Source organism: Hesperophylax consimilis, chromosome 29 (genome assembly GCF_061612785.1).
Source record: "Hesperophylax consimilis isolate HC1 chromosome 29, BYU_Hcon_1.0, whole genome shotgun sequence".
Classification (NCBI taxonomy): Eukaryota; Metazoa; Arthropoda; class Insecta; order Trichoptera; family Limnephilidae; genus Hesperophylax; species Hesperophylax consimilis.
In genome coordinates, this window is record NC_142864.1 from 11,083,723 (window position 1) to 11,100,907 (window position 17,185).

At 34.1% G+C, this 17,185-nt stretch overlaps 1 pseudogene across 1 annotated transcript in view; it reads right to left on the reverse strand.

Moving 5' to 3' along the window:
* Positions 1-397: 397 nt before the first annotated feature.
* Positions 398-17,185, reverse strand: part of LOC149409878 (uncharacterized) — a 138,366-nt pseudogene continuing 121,578 nt past the window's right edge. The window contains exons 5-8 of the transcript XR_016305085.1: positions 6,272-6,456; positions 4,646-4,859; positions 2,477-2,752; positions 398-1,952 (exon numbers count right to left, since the gene is read on the reverse strand). The product of XR_016305085.1 is annotated as an uncharacterized LOC149409878 (transcript). The remainder of the gene's footprint in view (positions 1,953-2,476; positions 2,753-4,645; positions 4,860-6,271; positions 6,457-17,185) is intronic.

Genomic DNA, 17,185 nt, shown 5'->3' on the forward strand with positions numbered 1-17,185 from the left:
TTTAAAAATGGAAATTAAATCTCAATTTTGATCTAACACTACATTGGCGAGAATAGGTTCCTTCAAAATATTAGTTATTAATTAATAATAATGCAAGTAGTATTTACACCATGTACAATGCGAATCTTAGGTGCTATAGGTATAAACATCCTCTTTTCCCATAACTTAACACAGTTAGTAAAATCTATTACTTCTTCTTCGCTTAAACTAATATATATTATATAATCTTTCCACTGATATTCACATACTTGTTTCTTGTTCTCTAAAGAAAAAACGAATACAAATTAATTTGTAAAACAAAAATCGAAAATATCAATTTCGTATTATTTTTCATTTTTAATAATATTAATTTTACCCTACCAACAGACATTTTCTTATTTATATAAAAGTACACGAACCAAACACGAATTTCGCCTATCACCATTTAAATGCCCAACGTTACGTTTCTATAAATTTTTAAAATATTATATTTTATCATTTAAAAAATAATTTGTATATAAATTTAACGAAGAAATATAATTAAAATTATATTGGAAATAATTATGGCAATAATCTCTCAAAGGGCAAATTAAAATATTTAATTCCAACTTTGACTTCACATCTATTTTCTCCTCTAACCCGAAGCTCGGGGGCTTCTCTTACATTTTATAGTTATTACTAACTGAACGCGCATTTTCCTTCCAAAAAAATAATCAACAAAATAATTATAAAAATTCGACAGATTTCGTAGTTTACATCGAAGAACAATAATTTTGTAAAAATTTGTTCTATTATTTTTAATTGTTATGGAACATAAACTGAATCTGAAGAATTCAAATAAGGTTTGGAAAAATAAGGCGCGTCCAATTAGTAATAACTGAATTTTCATGGTTGCTGGCCCTGGTTCTGTTGACTGTGGTGTTGGTTCTGCTGCATCTGCGCCTGGTGCTGATTCTGGTGCATCAGGGATGGTTGTTGAAGAGACGGAGCAGGAGAATGGGATAGTCCAAACCCTAGCATCCTGGGGTCTCCATGGAGACGAAGCGCTTGCTCCAGCCGTTGTTCCTGCGCCAATCGGATGGCTTCTCCAAGATCGGGAGACAATCTCGCTGGCCCGCCTGGCCCTCCGTCTAAACCTTGAGAGAAGCCTCCGTTGTGGCGAGCTTGGTTAGCTTCTGCACCTGCTGCGGCAGCTTGAGACACTGCTAACCGTAATGCCGCCTCCGCTTGGCTGCGAAGAAGAGCTTCCGCTTGTTGCATCCTCAACGCTGCTGTTGGGTCTGGCTGTTGCTGTTGGTTCAGTTGGTTTTCAAGGTTGGCCATGGATCTCATCGAGTCTGCCATGGATCTCATTGTGGCTACGTTCATGGCCTGCTGTTGTGCAGCGCTTGGGGAGTCACTTCCCATGGGTGGAGTTCCGCTTTGGTTGTCCAACATGTTTTGTTGTTGTTGCTGATGGTGTTGTTGTTGCATGTGAACGTTATGGGCATTATTTATCCTCATGGCTGCCGCTAAACTAGCGGCAGCTGCTTGGACTGCCGGATCTACAGGAGATCCCAAAGATCCTTGGCTTCCTTGAGCTTGTCCCATGATTCCTGCTGCGGCTGCTGCAATGGCAGCCATCCTGTTAGCGTTATGGATATCTTCAGGTGCATACTGCTGGTGGTGTCCATTGTTGGTTGCTGTTCTCAGGAGATCTCCCAGCTTTGGTGGTGCACAGTTGTTGTTGTTGTTAGGTGGGCCATCAGAGCCTGCGGATGATGGGCGACCATTTGAAGAGCTATCAGAATGGGCAGATGGAGAGGCACAAAGAGATCCACTTCCCAAAAGTAGTCCGGATCCTGAAGCGGAGACCGCGGCCAGGAGAGCGGTTTCACGTTCCCTGCGTTCTGCGGCAGCTCTGGAGAGAACGTATTGGGCAGCAAACTGATGCTTCGGTTCCATACGCATGTGTTCCATGTGAGAAAGCAGTCCTGAAAAAAATAATAAGTAAGATTATTAAAGTTATTCATATCAGAACGAAACACAGGAAACATAACATTTTATATTACTCTAAAAAAAACGTAGGTAAACGAAGCAAATGTTACTGTAGAAACATGCTACTGGCCTACGGGCTGGACGCATAAGCCTGAAAAATGAGTAATGTGGGTAAATTATAACACATCCAAAATATTTAATTTTGGAAACAAGCCCGAACTTTTGATGAAAGCTTTTTAGCAGCCAGCAATGTGCGCTACTGTAAAAAAGACTAGAAATTCGTAAGCGGATTTTATTTTAGAGGACTAAATAGTGAATATTACAATTCAAATTCATTTATTAAAAAAATATGGAAAGGAAGACGGTCACGCCGCGTCCCCGCTTCATACAACTTGGTTGGTTTCTCTTTCCCTCATTTGCTGGTCTATCAATTTGATTGCCTGTGATGTTAACTTTTGTATGATACTCTGAAGGGTTCGCAATCTTACAACAATGTAATCAACGTAATAGCAATGCTTACCGCTTTCATGGGTGAAGACCGCTTGACACACCGAGCAGGGCCACATCCTCAGGCTGCTGGTAAGTTGCGTCTCTGGATGGCAGGCCAGGTGCTTCCTGAGTGACCCCTCGTTGACGTAGTGCTTCCCGCACACCGGGCACGGGTGGTTGGCAGTCCTCCGCTTGGCTATATAGGGGTCAGTCTTCATTTGTGTCTGGTAGGACGAAGGCGACTGCGGAACTTGCGCCGGGATGGACAGGTCATTGGGCCCGGGGGCCATGGGGGCGCCGCCGTTCGCTGGGAGGGCGGTGTTAGTAAGAGGAGAAGGGAGGTTTGGGTAGACAAAAGAGACAAACAGACAAGGTCAATGCATGAAGCCAGTGAGAGTGATAGTTACAACACCAATTTTGAAGGAATTTGAGGTAGGTAGGAACGAGAATGATTTATTTCAGAAGTAACCTAACCTAACCTGTTTTTTTTATATCATCAAAACACTATTTTCGTTTGTGTATTTGACCTGCGTAACTAAACTGTGGTCCGAATATTTAGTTAAAATCTTCATAAAAAAATCGAATTTTCGAAAAAAAAAAATCGTTTTCAACTATAATAACATCAGTAATGTCGATTTTTTCAAACATAGCACTCTATCACACTGAAAAGTCACGAACCGATATGAATAAGAATAAGATTATAAAAAACGGATAATATGTTAGTTTCTCTTACTTCTGTCAATATTAGCAGAAAATATTACTTATGTATTGATGGAGGACTTGGCTAGTGTCTACTTGGCAAATACAGAAAAGCTTTGAAAAATTGATAATGACGGAGCTCTTTTTTCCTTTTTTGTAAAAAATATTTCCTCAGTAAAGATGATGTAAATAAATAATATATATTGTTGAATAATATTTTCGTCTAACTATAAATCATTGAATGATGTTTTCGTCAACTATAAATAGTATATATTGTATAAATAGTATATTTCCGTCTAACTGTAAATCATTGAAAAATGTTGTCGTCTAATAATAATCCATTTAATGATGTTTTCGTCTAACCATAAATCATTGAATAATGGTTTCGTCTAATTATAAATCATTTAATGACGTTTCGTCTAACTATAATTTATTGAATAATGTTTTCGTCTAACAATAAGTCATTGAATGATGTTTTCGTCAACCATAAATAGTTGAATATTGTTTTCGTCTAACTGTAAATCATTCTCATTCGTTTTAGTTAATATGGAAAAAACAAAAATAAACCAAAAGACAACCCAATGATTTGACACAGGTGGGAAATGCTTAAGATAAATAATTATTTTGACAACTTATGTATGATTTTGGATTTTACATATGAACAATATAGTAAGGAGTTGATAATGTTGAATGAAATATTTAAAGCAAAAAAGCATTCCCAACATCCATCACCCGATAAGGAGAAATGATAAAAATAGGTGGGAGGGTTTTTAAACGCACACATTTTTCATGAAAAATATTATGATCATAGTAAGTCAGCAGAAAAGAAAACCTTGATGTTTTTTTAACTACTTTGGTATACACCAGAGATTATCTATGCATTTCAAAATATTTTCCAAACACAATTATGAGGAAGTACTTTTTTCTTTTTAGACTAAGTATTTGAACTTAAAACAAATAATTTCACATTAAAAAAGGACTTCTTCATAAATAATAAGATACATTATAAACATATAAACATATGGAAATGTCATGAACCTACGTTTAAATTGGTAACGATACTTTTTGTTACAGAACGACGAAGCTAATAATTTAACAATAAAAATACCAACACCCCAGAAGTTACACAAAAAAGGTTTTTGAATCACAAATTCAAAAATATATTAAATATTTCAGTCACTTATGATTCCAACACCCTTTTAGGATTATTAAATACAAAAATGTAGTGCCAAGGTTCATAATGAAAGTCAAAATTAAATTGTCGCTTTTGGAATTTTTAATTGTAAACTAAATGAACCATTGGCACATGAGAAAAAAATCTTAAATGATACGATAAAAATACTTTGAAAAAAGTTGAACTGATAATTTAAAACGATAAGTTTTAAACATAATTCTTTAATTAATTATTTAAAGAAATCAAAATGAAAAATGAAGTTGTTTTGCGACCTGTAAAAGAAGAATTATGTGAATCCCCAAAACGCGGCCGAGACTGCTAAGAAACAGGATGGTAGTAGTAGATGGTTGTCTCCACTCCAGTATTAACACTTACTGGCAACGCCGGATGCGTTAGGGTCCTTGTGTGTGTTCTTCATATGTTCCATCAGAGCTTCCCCTCCAAAGACAAGCTTGTGGCAAATTGGGCATGGGGTCGCGTTGGGTCCTCCGATCATCAAGGCAGCATGTTGCTGCAACACACCAAGATGCAGTTGAAGTTCCTGCATCGGACCAACCAAACGACGATAGATTTGGTGGTCGGTGTATTGGTGGTGGTGTGGAGGGAGGAACAGGCAAATATACAAGTATTTTAATTAAAATAATTAAAATAAATATTCATAACACTAAACAAAGCATCATTTTCGAAAATTTAAACCATCATCCAATAGAACAAAATTCTGTGTATGTGCCAGTGTTTGATTCATAAATTGTTTGGTTTAGGAAATGCTTGATTAATTTGCTTCACCATTGATTGGATGGTGGCTAATAAAGTGCAAATAATGGTTATACTTAATCTTTTTTAAATTCCAACAATTTTGAAATTTTCTAAAAAGTTAAAAGACATTGCTTGAATTTTTGAAGAAAGTATAAAACAAAATTGATATTTAAAGATAAATGATAATTTTTTTTTCTTCTGAAATCGCTTTTCATTATTGCTGGCACATTTTATAATATGTTTATCCAGATTGGTTAAAAATTTGTAAACACCATGCAAAAACACATTTCAAAATATTTGATAAGACATATTAGTTAGTTAGGAAGGAGTGGAAAAAAATATTAAAAGGGTGTTTCATGGAGTTTGTGGATGGGATAAAATAATAGAAATAATAAAATTAAAGAAAAAAGGTTAAAAAAAAGTTTCCAGTTTTTTTTTAAACGTACAAAATGTTTTTGTTTAATTGAAAAATTAATGTTTTTTAAAACAGTTACTTTAAAAATAAGTTAATTTTTTTATAAATGCATAATATTGTGATGACGCGAATTACGAATGCCCAAATGAATTAAAAAAATCAACAAATCCATCATTTGAAAATTGAGAGGGTCGTTATAAAATACATGGATTACGTTGGATTGAATCATCGGTACAATATTGTATTTTTTATGTCTTTCTCGAAGGAGTTAATTTTTTAATCAAACTAAACTATTTATTCATATTGCATATGTACGGGCGCAAATAAATAATTTGTATTAATATTGTAAAGCATAACTTGCAATTTAATAAAATAAATTAATTAACGTCATCTATGACAACGTAGACAATAACGGGCGTCATGTTTAACCGTAAGTTGAGTAGAATTCAGGAATAGATGTAGTTCCTTCGTTTTGGTCTATATGTTTAGCTTTTTTTATTTTTATTTTTTAAAAAAGCTCTGCCTTACCATAGTTTTTTTTGTAGTGATAGGTGTATCGATTTTTAACGTATTTTTTAAATGATCAAACTAAGAAAAAATAATATTGGCTAACTGGTAGAGATAATATTCAATATCGACAATGTAATATCAGTGATTCTTCAGGGGTCCGGCCCTTGAGGTTAATCCGTTATTCTCGCAATGTTAATCAAAAAGAAAGAAACTGAAAGTAAAACAAAATCGAAAAGAAAGGATTTTGGTCCGGGAATACATACATGACTGACCTTGGACGTGTGGGTCCGGAGGCTGCTTTCGGTAGCGAACCCTTTACCGCAGATGTTGCAGTGGAAGGGTCTGTTCTTGGCCCGCTCGACCTGCGCGTCGTGGTTGCGCAGATGCTGCTGCAGGTTTGACAGCTGGATAAAGGCTCTTCCACAATCCGGAAGGTGGCACTTGTAGGGCCTCTCACCTGCGAAACAAAGAGACAAACGATTAGAAAATGTTCAAAATTTGAAATAAAAAATTAAATGAGGATGATCAACGATTTGCAAAAAAAAATCTGTTGTCCTCAATTAAAGAATACTAAATCATCTTGTTGTAGAGGTCCTTGCGTGTTGGTTCCATGATGATCCAGTTAGAATATTGCTCCATTTTGTGTAATTGAAATTTTGCAGATTTGTTGTCCACTTTTTAGTACGTATTTTGAAATCCTAAATGAAAACAGGAATCATGCAGTGTTAGATTAGGGGTAAGATCTTTAAAGCTAATGCGGCAGCGTATTCAACTAAAAGTTAAACATCACAAGTCGATCAGGTTGTTCTGAAATTCGAGCTATCAATATTCAATTCAAGGTCAATCGGTTGTTGCTCAGTTAGTGTAGAGTAATTGATATCTCCCTCGAAATGCAACAGCAATTCTGAAATCGGATCCAAAGCACAGACAGAGGTTATTGCATGTTCAAATCATCCGAGAGATTCTTCATTTTTGTGATGCTTGAAAAAATTACACACAGACCGCAAAAAACACACAAACTAAAAATTCACGGCAATTTTTTCCAATCTTCCAATCTTTGGGCGGGTTTCGGGTTTAGGTGTTTTAAACTCTATTAAAATTTGGCAATCAGCGCCAGTTTGGCTATTTTTATATTTGAACGATCACCGTTAAACGCTGACTCTCGGTTCGTTTCAGTTTTTAATCAAATTAAGATCAGCTAATAAGCACAACAAAATAACCGTTATACTTTAAAGCTAAACACAATTTCATAAAAGCGTGAAACGGGTCGACGATTAGAGTTCAACGATGACCGTTCAAATGAAAATTCAAACGTCAATTTGATGGTCACCAAATGATAAAGAGTTTAAAACTACTCAAACCTAGGCTTTTTGTTGATCTTCGTCAGGTTTTTTTTTGTGACTTTTTGTCAGTTTTTTTTGGTGACTCTGTCAGAGTTTTTTTCGGTGAAATTTTGAAAAAACTTTCTGCACAATAGTAAAAAAAGAATATCTCGGATAAATATGACATACTGGTAGAACATTGGATCTTATTCTTCGCCTTGAGGACCTGCGCGTCGTGGTTGCGCAGGTGCTGCTGCAGATTTGACAGCTGGATGAAAGCTCTGCCGCAATCGGGCAGGAAGCACTTGTACGGGCGTTCGTCTGAAAGGAAGGCATAGTTTGATCCCGTTATTTAGTCAGAGTACAGAGGATAATGGAACGTGTAAAACTGCACAAAAACTTGTCAGGAATCTACAATATTTAAGTTTGATCGCAGTATTTAGTTTAGATAGAGTGCACAACAGTTGTACATTGCATATCCACTCGAGCGATTTTTGGCATATTATGCCATGTTTATAAAAACTTTTTGAGCGATTTATTGCCCTAATGTGCCAAATTTAAAAGACTCAAAAATATGGGATGGATGGTGAAATATAGGTGGATTCATTGGCTTTAACTCACAGTAAGCTGTTTTATATGTTTGTTTATTCATATTTTGAGGAACGGTACCTATTAATTATATAATATGGTAAATGTATATAAGTGTCACCAATCGCTCGAGTGGCAAATTGAAACGTAAAATATACAGTATTCCGAAGTCAGAAAACCTAAAAAGTCATTCAAAACAAAACTAATAATTTAAAACATAAAACAATTTTATCTAGTAAATATTTGATCCAATCATTGTTGAAAGCTGTAAAACACATTAAAGAAACATTCATTTGTTTACATTTATTTTAAATAATATATTTTTTAATGTTTTCTATCGGCGCACTGTTCCGAGATCTCAGGTCATTGGTCAGACCCAATACATCGTGAAACTAATACTCGTTCATCTTTTAAACAGGCATCTCACCCATACACATTGTGTTCATATTATTTTATTTCACTTGCTCAGGGCAGGGCATTGCCCGAGAAGAGAGCGAGAAGGAGATAGTGTTACGTATGTCCTCATTTCTTACATCTTTTTATTGGTTCGAAGAAAATAATATGCGCTGACATTAAAATTACTGACATGAACATAAATTATAATATGTTTTATGGAACACTCTAATATCATTTGATGCAAACTCGCAAACATTTTTTTAAATGTTCTTATTATTATAACTGCTTTGAGTCAGTGGGCCTTATGGTATCGTAAGAATTTGAGAATTTTCTGGGTCAGAGAAAGGGAAAGAAAATGAGATAAAGGACAGGAGAAGTATGGGAAAATTTTAATTATTTAAGATCTGGTAATTCAACGAACCATAGGGACAATTACAGTTCTATTTGAGTTTAAGGAATTGTCCTTAACCTTAAAATTAACAACTTTTTCCCTGTCATCCGAGAAAACTGAAATTGCATTTAGAGAAAAAGTCGTTAATTTTATAGTTAAGGATAAGTCTATTGTCATCCAAAAGAATCTCAGTTAACGTAAAATTCGTTAATAAAATTAAGGTTAGGGACAATTGCTTCTCCTTCAATGGAATACAAATCTCCCTCGTAATATTACCTAGTACATTATGCCGAAAAAACATTGTTTTAACGAAAAGTGGAGCAAAGTTTTTATTAGGTACCTTAACGAAATATATTCTAATATGACCTCCTATATTATGCCGAAAAAACTATTGCTTTAACGAAAAGCGGAACATAGTTTTATTATTAGGTACCTTAACTATTGCTTTAACGAAAAGTTCCAGAAAAAATATTATACCTTTGTAAATTAGATATTTATATCGAGCAAACACTTCAAAAGAAAAAATATACGGACATGGGTAGCTAGCTGCAAATCGAGCCGTACAAAATATTGCATCAACTCTAAAATACTGTTTGAAATAATTTGGCATGCGCCTCGTAAACATTCGGGCGTTTTTCCTGCGTTACCCGCCAAAAATATATATTGCTAGCCGCCATTTTGAAGTGCCGCTAGCCATTTTGTTTTTCTATTTTTTCCCGCCTTTATTTTTAATCCAGACGGACTTGTCTGTGGTCAGTTCGCGCCGGAAAGGAGTTCGCAGAAAGTGTTCGTTCCACTTTTGAAATCTATTTTTTGACTTTATTTACTAACGTAGGATCACGCTTGTGTTTGACCTGACTTATATATTTGGTAAAGATATTAACCACATGATCAGAATTAGCTAGTTTTAATGGTACAAAACTTAACATAACCTAACCTAACCAAACCTAACATGACCTATCCGATTCAAACCTCAACTTATCTGAACCTACCTTTGTTTAGATCAAGGTTGACAATTAATAAGTATTCATATTGATCAAAAGTTTGTTCAGAAAAAAAATCTCTGTGAAGTGAGTTCTGGCATCATGAAATTAGCACCTAATTTAACCAATCCTTTCCGATCCTTACATGACCTAAACTAATCATTATTTACATCAATATCGACCATTCATTATGTATTCACTCTAATCAAAAGTTTTTTAGAAAAAATCTCTAACCGTGAGTTCTGGCATCATGAAATTAGTATTAGTAAATAATAACGCTTTCTTGAAAACATAATAAAACAAAAATCTTATATTCTTTTGATAAAATCAAAAAAAAATTAAACAAAAGAAATACAGAAAAGAAAATTAAAAAATAAATAAAAAGTATTATATTTTAGGTAGGTAGGTGCTTAGATGCTTCACACAATCAGTTCAAAATTTGAAAAATACACTTAAATTTAAAGCATATTTGATATTAAAAGAAATTCAAGTATAATTATCTCATAGACAACCGAACTTTTTTTGATGCTTGGCAGAAGATTCACATCAAAATAAATTATACTTATCACGTAAGTAGGTACTATTCAGTGTTGAAATTGTAGAAAAATCGTTTCGCAAAAAGGTTAGGTTAGGTTAGGTTCGGTTAGATTGCTGGATTTACGTAATAGAAATAATAATGAGTAAGTATTATTTTCTTTGGCAAAATAACGTAATGGTTTCCTGTTCCAAGTCTCCCGGACACCAGGAAATGCATCTTTGAGTGGTTTCTAACAATCGGTGTTTGGTTTCCGACGGAACAGATGTCACATATCGACTTGGTTCCGTTAGATTAAAAAAATGATGCATTATGGATCCAGCGTCGCGATGAAACTTCTTCACTAACTTTTAATGAAAAATTTTCTGTGTTTTTCCGTGAAAACACGGAGAAAACTTACTGATTTAAAGATTGCTAATTTATAAAAAATCTGGTAAAATTATTAATATTCTTGTCAAAAACGGGACTGCATGCCTTTAACGAGTGAATTGACTGGTTGTCGGACATTAGGGATGTCGCAACACGTGTTGATATTATCGCATTTAGTGAACACGTGTTCAGATATATTCTGAATGTACTGATAGTTTGTTAGGAAATGGTGTGCCATCACATTTTTAACAGAATTTTAATAAATCAGCGATACTCATTGTTCTCCTTGTACAAATCGTTTTTTTATCTGAATACTGCACAAGAGATTCATCTGTTGTAGCTAATGGCATATTCAATACGAGGAAATGAAGAGATGGAGAAGTGGAAGGTGCCTGGCTACTCAGATATGGTTATTTAACACGGCTAAAACCATTTCAAGTAATGTTTCAATTCTGAATGGTAGTTTTCACTAATTTATAGAAAATCTCCTCTCATTTTCCTCATATTTTAATCCGGTTAAAAACAGGATTGCAGACCGTTTCCTTTTTAGTAAATTCCCAATATTCATGCACCTGATAATATGCAATACATCGTTATACATTCGTGTTTTACTAAAAGTTTATTAGGAAAATTCATTTGTTAAGGATCGGCAATCCCGTTTTTAACCGGATTAAAAATAGTTTTAAGAGATTCAATAAATTAGCAATATACAATATTAGTAATTTTTCTCCGTGTCCATTATAAGTCAAATGAAAAAACAATTTTATTTTAAATTTGTTGATATAAATACAGGGTTTTCCAATAAGAGGTGTTATTTTGAATATTAATTAAGGAATTAATGATATTTTATGGCTGGAGTTGGATGGTATTGATCTGGACAACGTTTACTTTCAACAAGACGGCGCTACGTGCCACAGAAGCATCGAAACCATTGATCTTTTACGGGAAAAGTTTCCGGACCGTGTTATCTCTCGAAGAGGTGATCATAATTGGCCACCGAGATCTTGTGATTTAACACCTTGCGACTTCTTCCTTTAGGGCCACGTGAAAGAAAAGGTCTACGCCAACAGCCCAGCTTCGATTCAAGACCTCAAAGATGGAATTCGTGAGGCTATCGAGGACATAAGGCAGCCACTTTGCGATTTGGTTATGGAAAATTTCCTGAAAAGGATATGGTCCTGTAGGCGTGGTCGTGGTGGTAATTTGATGATGTTATTTTTCAATATCAACGGCATACCTTTCTCTTTATAATAAAATAAACATTCGATCATTTATATTAAAAAATGGCATTTTTCTTTGAATATCAAAATAACACCTCTTATTGGCAAACCCTATACTTCGTTTGGTTGTTAGTAGGTAGGTAAGTACCAATTAACTGGAGAATGTTACGTCAATAATAAAAAAGAAAATGGCTTCAATTTATTTAACCGCCATTTTATAGTCTGTAGTAACAATACTGACCTGCGCAGCGCACTCTCGGCTTTGCTCCGCGCACCGCGAACTGCGCACTGGGAGTTGATCTCGGTGCGCAGACTAACGCTGCGCACGAGATGCAAATCTTTAGGGCCGGTTTATATATTATATGCGCGGTTGTAAATAAAGCATTAGTCTGTGCGAACTATGAACCCGGAAAGAAATGCAGTTCGCGTATTTATTTTATTGTTGTACTTTAAAGTTATGAGAAAGCTTTTATGAGAAGTCAAGAATTGAAAGTAAAAAAAAATACCCTACCTAGTACCTAATGTAAAACATAGAATAAAAAAACTTATAGTTAAATTCTTGGTTTTAGGTAATTCGGTTAGTATACATAAAATAGGGTCATGGTTAATACACTGAGAAAAATGGATATTGGAAGATTTATTGAAAACTTGTTTCGTAATAAACTTTTAGTACTGGGTTTTCCAATAAGAGGTGTTATTTTGAATAGCCCGCTATTTCGGTAGATGTTACTTTTGAAGCTGTCATTTTTTGACATTTGACAAGTAGAAACTACGCCATTAATAAAAATGGAACGATACACGCTTCAACAAGGCATTTAAATGATTAAAATTCACTTCAGTGAATCAAATGCAAATCATCTTGAGTGATGAGGCCCATTTCCACCTCGGTGGCTTCGTCAACAAGCAAAATTATCGCAAAATTATCTGGGGCTCGGAAAACCCAAGAGTTATTGTTGATAAGCCTCTTTATCCTCAACGTGTGACTGTTTGGTGCAGTTTATGGTCCGGCGGAGTTATCGGACCTTACTTTTTCGAAAATGAGGCTGGAGCAACAGTTACTGTGAATGGATTGCGCTATCGAGAGATGATTAATAATTTTTTATGACCGGAATTAAAACATAACAGTATGAAATAGATAACTATCACCATCGTTGAGCTCTGTCGTCATTAAATTTGCACGGTTTTTTCTGTATGAATTTTATAAGACAATGCTTTGCTATATTAATTTTCACTATGGGTTTTTTTTTATCTTCCATTTATTTAAAGGTATATCAAAAAAGGAATGAGATTCAAATAATTGGTCAATTCGAATTGAATTCTGAATCTTTGGCGAAACCGGCTAGTAGGTTTAATATACGTGAAAAAATTATAAACATCGATATATTATTTATTATTTTCCACATAAGAGCAATATTTAAAAATATGTACTCATAATTTCGAAAAGAAAAAAATAATCAATTAAACACGTTTTGTAAATTAAATCGTTTATTTTTTAATCTTAAATTGAAGGTTTTAAAAAAAATTTAAGCAACAATTTGCAAATTCCCCAAAAAAATAAAGGTTTTCTATCCCTTCCCGCTAGCAACAAACATGAAATGGTCTTGTTGCTTTGTTTTTTTGCTCGCTAGAAGAGTCCAGAGCGATAGAAAAACTCTCGCGCTAGAAAGAGACGCACCTATACGGCCATGTCAATGAACCTAGTCTACACGATCATCGAACCCGAGCCCATTTTATATGCGGTCATTTTTATTTTTGAAAAAAGAACAACGTTTAAAAAACAAACGGATATAAAATGACGTATGCGTACGCGCCGCGCGTCTATTTCCGGTAACGTTTCGCGCGCTTTTCTAAATGTTTGTTTTTTAAATTTCGAATTTGATGAATTCTGTATTTGAATACGCGAATACAGAGACGGAGCGATAATTTTGTACAAATTGATATTTCGTTAGTAAATAAATACATTATTTTATGCTCTTTTGGAAGCCGAAATAGCTATTACAAGAAAATCATTTTAAAACGGTCACTTTGAATATATTGCTGCTCACTGATAGTACAGAAAGTTTCTTTATAGTTTACACTATCCCATTAGCTCAGTTGGTAGAGCAAGGGTCTTGGGTTCGAGTCCTAGATGTGACCGTATCCTTTTCTGTTTTAAATATTCGTTTAGGAATCGCAAATATTGTCTTCTATAATTAAATATTACAATTTGAAGTTTTACTCTCTAAGTTATTCCAAAAAACAAATATTTATTGATGCATTATTTTGTTTATAAACTTTCAGTAATGTTTTAATAAAGATTAGTGTTGAATCTCAGACGAAACCAGTTAGTAACTTAACAAGTATTTAATACTTTTATGTTCTGAATAAACTTGAACAATATTAGTCTTATTAATTTAAAAAAATAAAATATGTAAGGTTATGCAAACGAATTTTTATTTTGTGTATTTCTCCATCATTAGTTATTTTAGCCTAATTAGAATAACGTTTTATTTAATACATTCTAATTTTTATGAAATATTTACTATATGCATTCTTAATAATGTTGTGATTTTGACTTATATGCTTTGAATACCTTCTAATTTTGTGGTTTGAACTCTTTCAACCAACTTAAGACATTCTTTATTTGGTGGAAAAATTCACTTAATACATCATTGATATAATTGCAATTTTCTCTTAATACATTCTACAACTTGTTGCTATATTCTTAATAATGTTAAAATAACGTTCCAATTTTGCGATTCTGACTTAACACAGTCTGCAGTTGTAGCAATATTTACATAAAATATTATTAATAATGTTGTAATTTTGACGTAATATGTTCTAATTTTGTAAGATTTGATAAGCCATTTTCTTGCAATATTGATTTAGTTCATTCTTTGTATTATTGCAGTTTTTGCTTAATATATTTTACGATTTGTTGCAATATTCTTAATAATGTTATAATTCTTACTTAAAACGTTATATTTTTACAATTATACTTAATACGTTCTACAATTTGTTGCAATATTTACTTGATATATTCTTAATAATGTTGCAATATTGACTAAATATATGTTCTACTTTTGCAAGATTTGGTTAAAAATTCTTCATTTTGTTTCAATATTCACATAATTCGTTCTTGAAAATGTTGCAGTTTTTGTTTATACATTCTACAATTTGTAACAATTTTCACTGAACACATTCATATTGTTGCAATTTTGACTTAATTAATACGTTCTAATTTTCCAATTTTGACTTAAGGCATTCGGTATTTTGTTGCAATATTGACTTAATACATTGTTGATATTGCTGCAATTTTCACTTAATACATTCTGCGATTTGTTGCAATTTCGGCCCTGTTCCAATAGCGCCGTTGCATGCATTATCCAGTTGGTAATAATGTATTTTTACTCCCGGCCAATGACTCGAGACTTTAGAACTCTCGACGCAGCCATAGGCAGAATAATACGTAGGCGATCTCTGCGTGCACTGGACCAAAAGTGCATCAGTGAGACCGAGATGCAGCAAGAAAAATACTTCACAACGCAAGGCCTGTTGGATAGGTCGTGATTTTAAAATGTTTCCAGAGTTTCAATGAAGATGATTTGACGATGTTAGGCATGTCAATGAAGATGATTTGGCGATGTTAGGCATGTCAATGAAGATGATTTGGCGATGTTAGGCATGTCAATGAAGATGATTTGGCGATGTTAGGCATGTCAATGAAGATGATTTGGCGATGTTAGGCATGACAATGAAGATGTAAGGTGATTATTTTTAATACATATTGTACAATGACCATTGTAGCGGAAGTCGGGGACACTTGAGGAAGACAAGATAAGACACGATCAAGTGAATCAGATTATCGAGTCGGGCCATGTCAAGAGTCAGAATAATAGAAGAGTAATCATGAGACGATGTATTTATTTATTTATTCTTAAATATATTAGTATTTCAAAGGTATAGTATATTGTCCTCCACGGTATGAGTTCACCTGTGTTGTGGAGGACTTTTTCAATTGTAAAATTATATAATTGTAAACAATACAGTGTCGATTAGTTGCACAGAGAAACAATAAAAATTAAAATATAATATCGATTTATACATAGTTTTAACAAAAACGAATGTGAAATATAACAAAAGGATTGTAGCCAGTTCCATATGTGTTTTTTTTTATTCTGTAAGATTAGATGTTTTATATTGTGTTGGAAGTGAATTGTATAGTTTTATAGCTTGGAATCTGTAGTGTTTTTGTCCAAAGGATGTGTTGGTTTTTGGTATTAGTAGTTGGTGTTCATGTCTTGTTCTAGTATTGCGAGAAGTTTTAAATGTTTTTAGGTTCTTGTAAAGGAAAGTTAGTATTAGTATTAGTATGAATGTGAATGAGGCAAGGAGTGTGTGCTAAGACCGAGATGTTTGACGGTCCGTCCTCTTTCCTACCCCTGCATCGAACGGAGTGATGGTTAGTTAATTACTTACAATAAATACGTATAAACTTACATGAACTAGAGTTTTCGTTTGAAACAAGCTTTCTAAAAATCAAAGCCATGAAAGGACTGCCCGCTAAACAACTCGGTCTGGGTACACACTTCTTGCCTCATTTACATTCATACATACTCTTTTATTATTCTGACTGTTGAAATTGCCCAACTCAAGTACCTAGTTCACTTTTTCGCGCCATGTTTTCCTTGGGTGACCCCGACTCTTCTGCAATTCACAAATTTTCCTTACAATTCTTTCTTCGTTCATTCGCTCTACATGTCCAAACTATCTAGGCGTCCTTTTCTTAATCTTAATCACTATACTTACATAAGTTTTGCTTTCTTTGCGTATCTCACATTTTTCCCACGATCATAAAGGTTTTACAATACATACGCCTAATCGATCTCATTTCTACGACATACAGTTGTGATTATTTCATGAAGGTATTTGTTTTGCACCCTTTGTGATAATTCACATCATAGTACAATTTGCATTAGCATAGTTTCCATAAAATCATCGAACAGCCAATAATGCCCACTATCAACACCCCTATTATTTATATATCACCCCATACTAATACCACCTTCCATTCGCCGTATATCACAACACATTCACACAAAGTCGGTGCATACCAACCCCACCCTCACACACACACACACTATTGATGATTCCTAATCCAAGATGGCCGCCGATGATGATGACGGGGGGGAGGGGGATATTGGGGAAGGGTGGATAGTGTAATGGGGAGGGGGTGGCAAATGGGGAGTGTGGGAAAACTGCATTGAATTTTGTAATTTGCATATCATGGAATGAAGGCAAATATATTTAAAAATGTCCACATGATTAGGTTTAAATAATATGTAGTTATTAATCAAATTACACTGATTTTAGAAGTACATAAATATATCATCAAATTTTCAT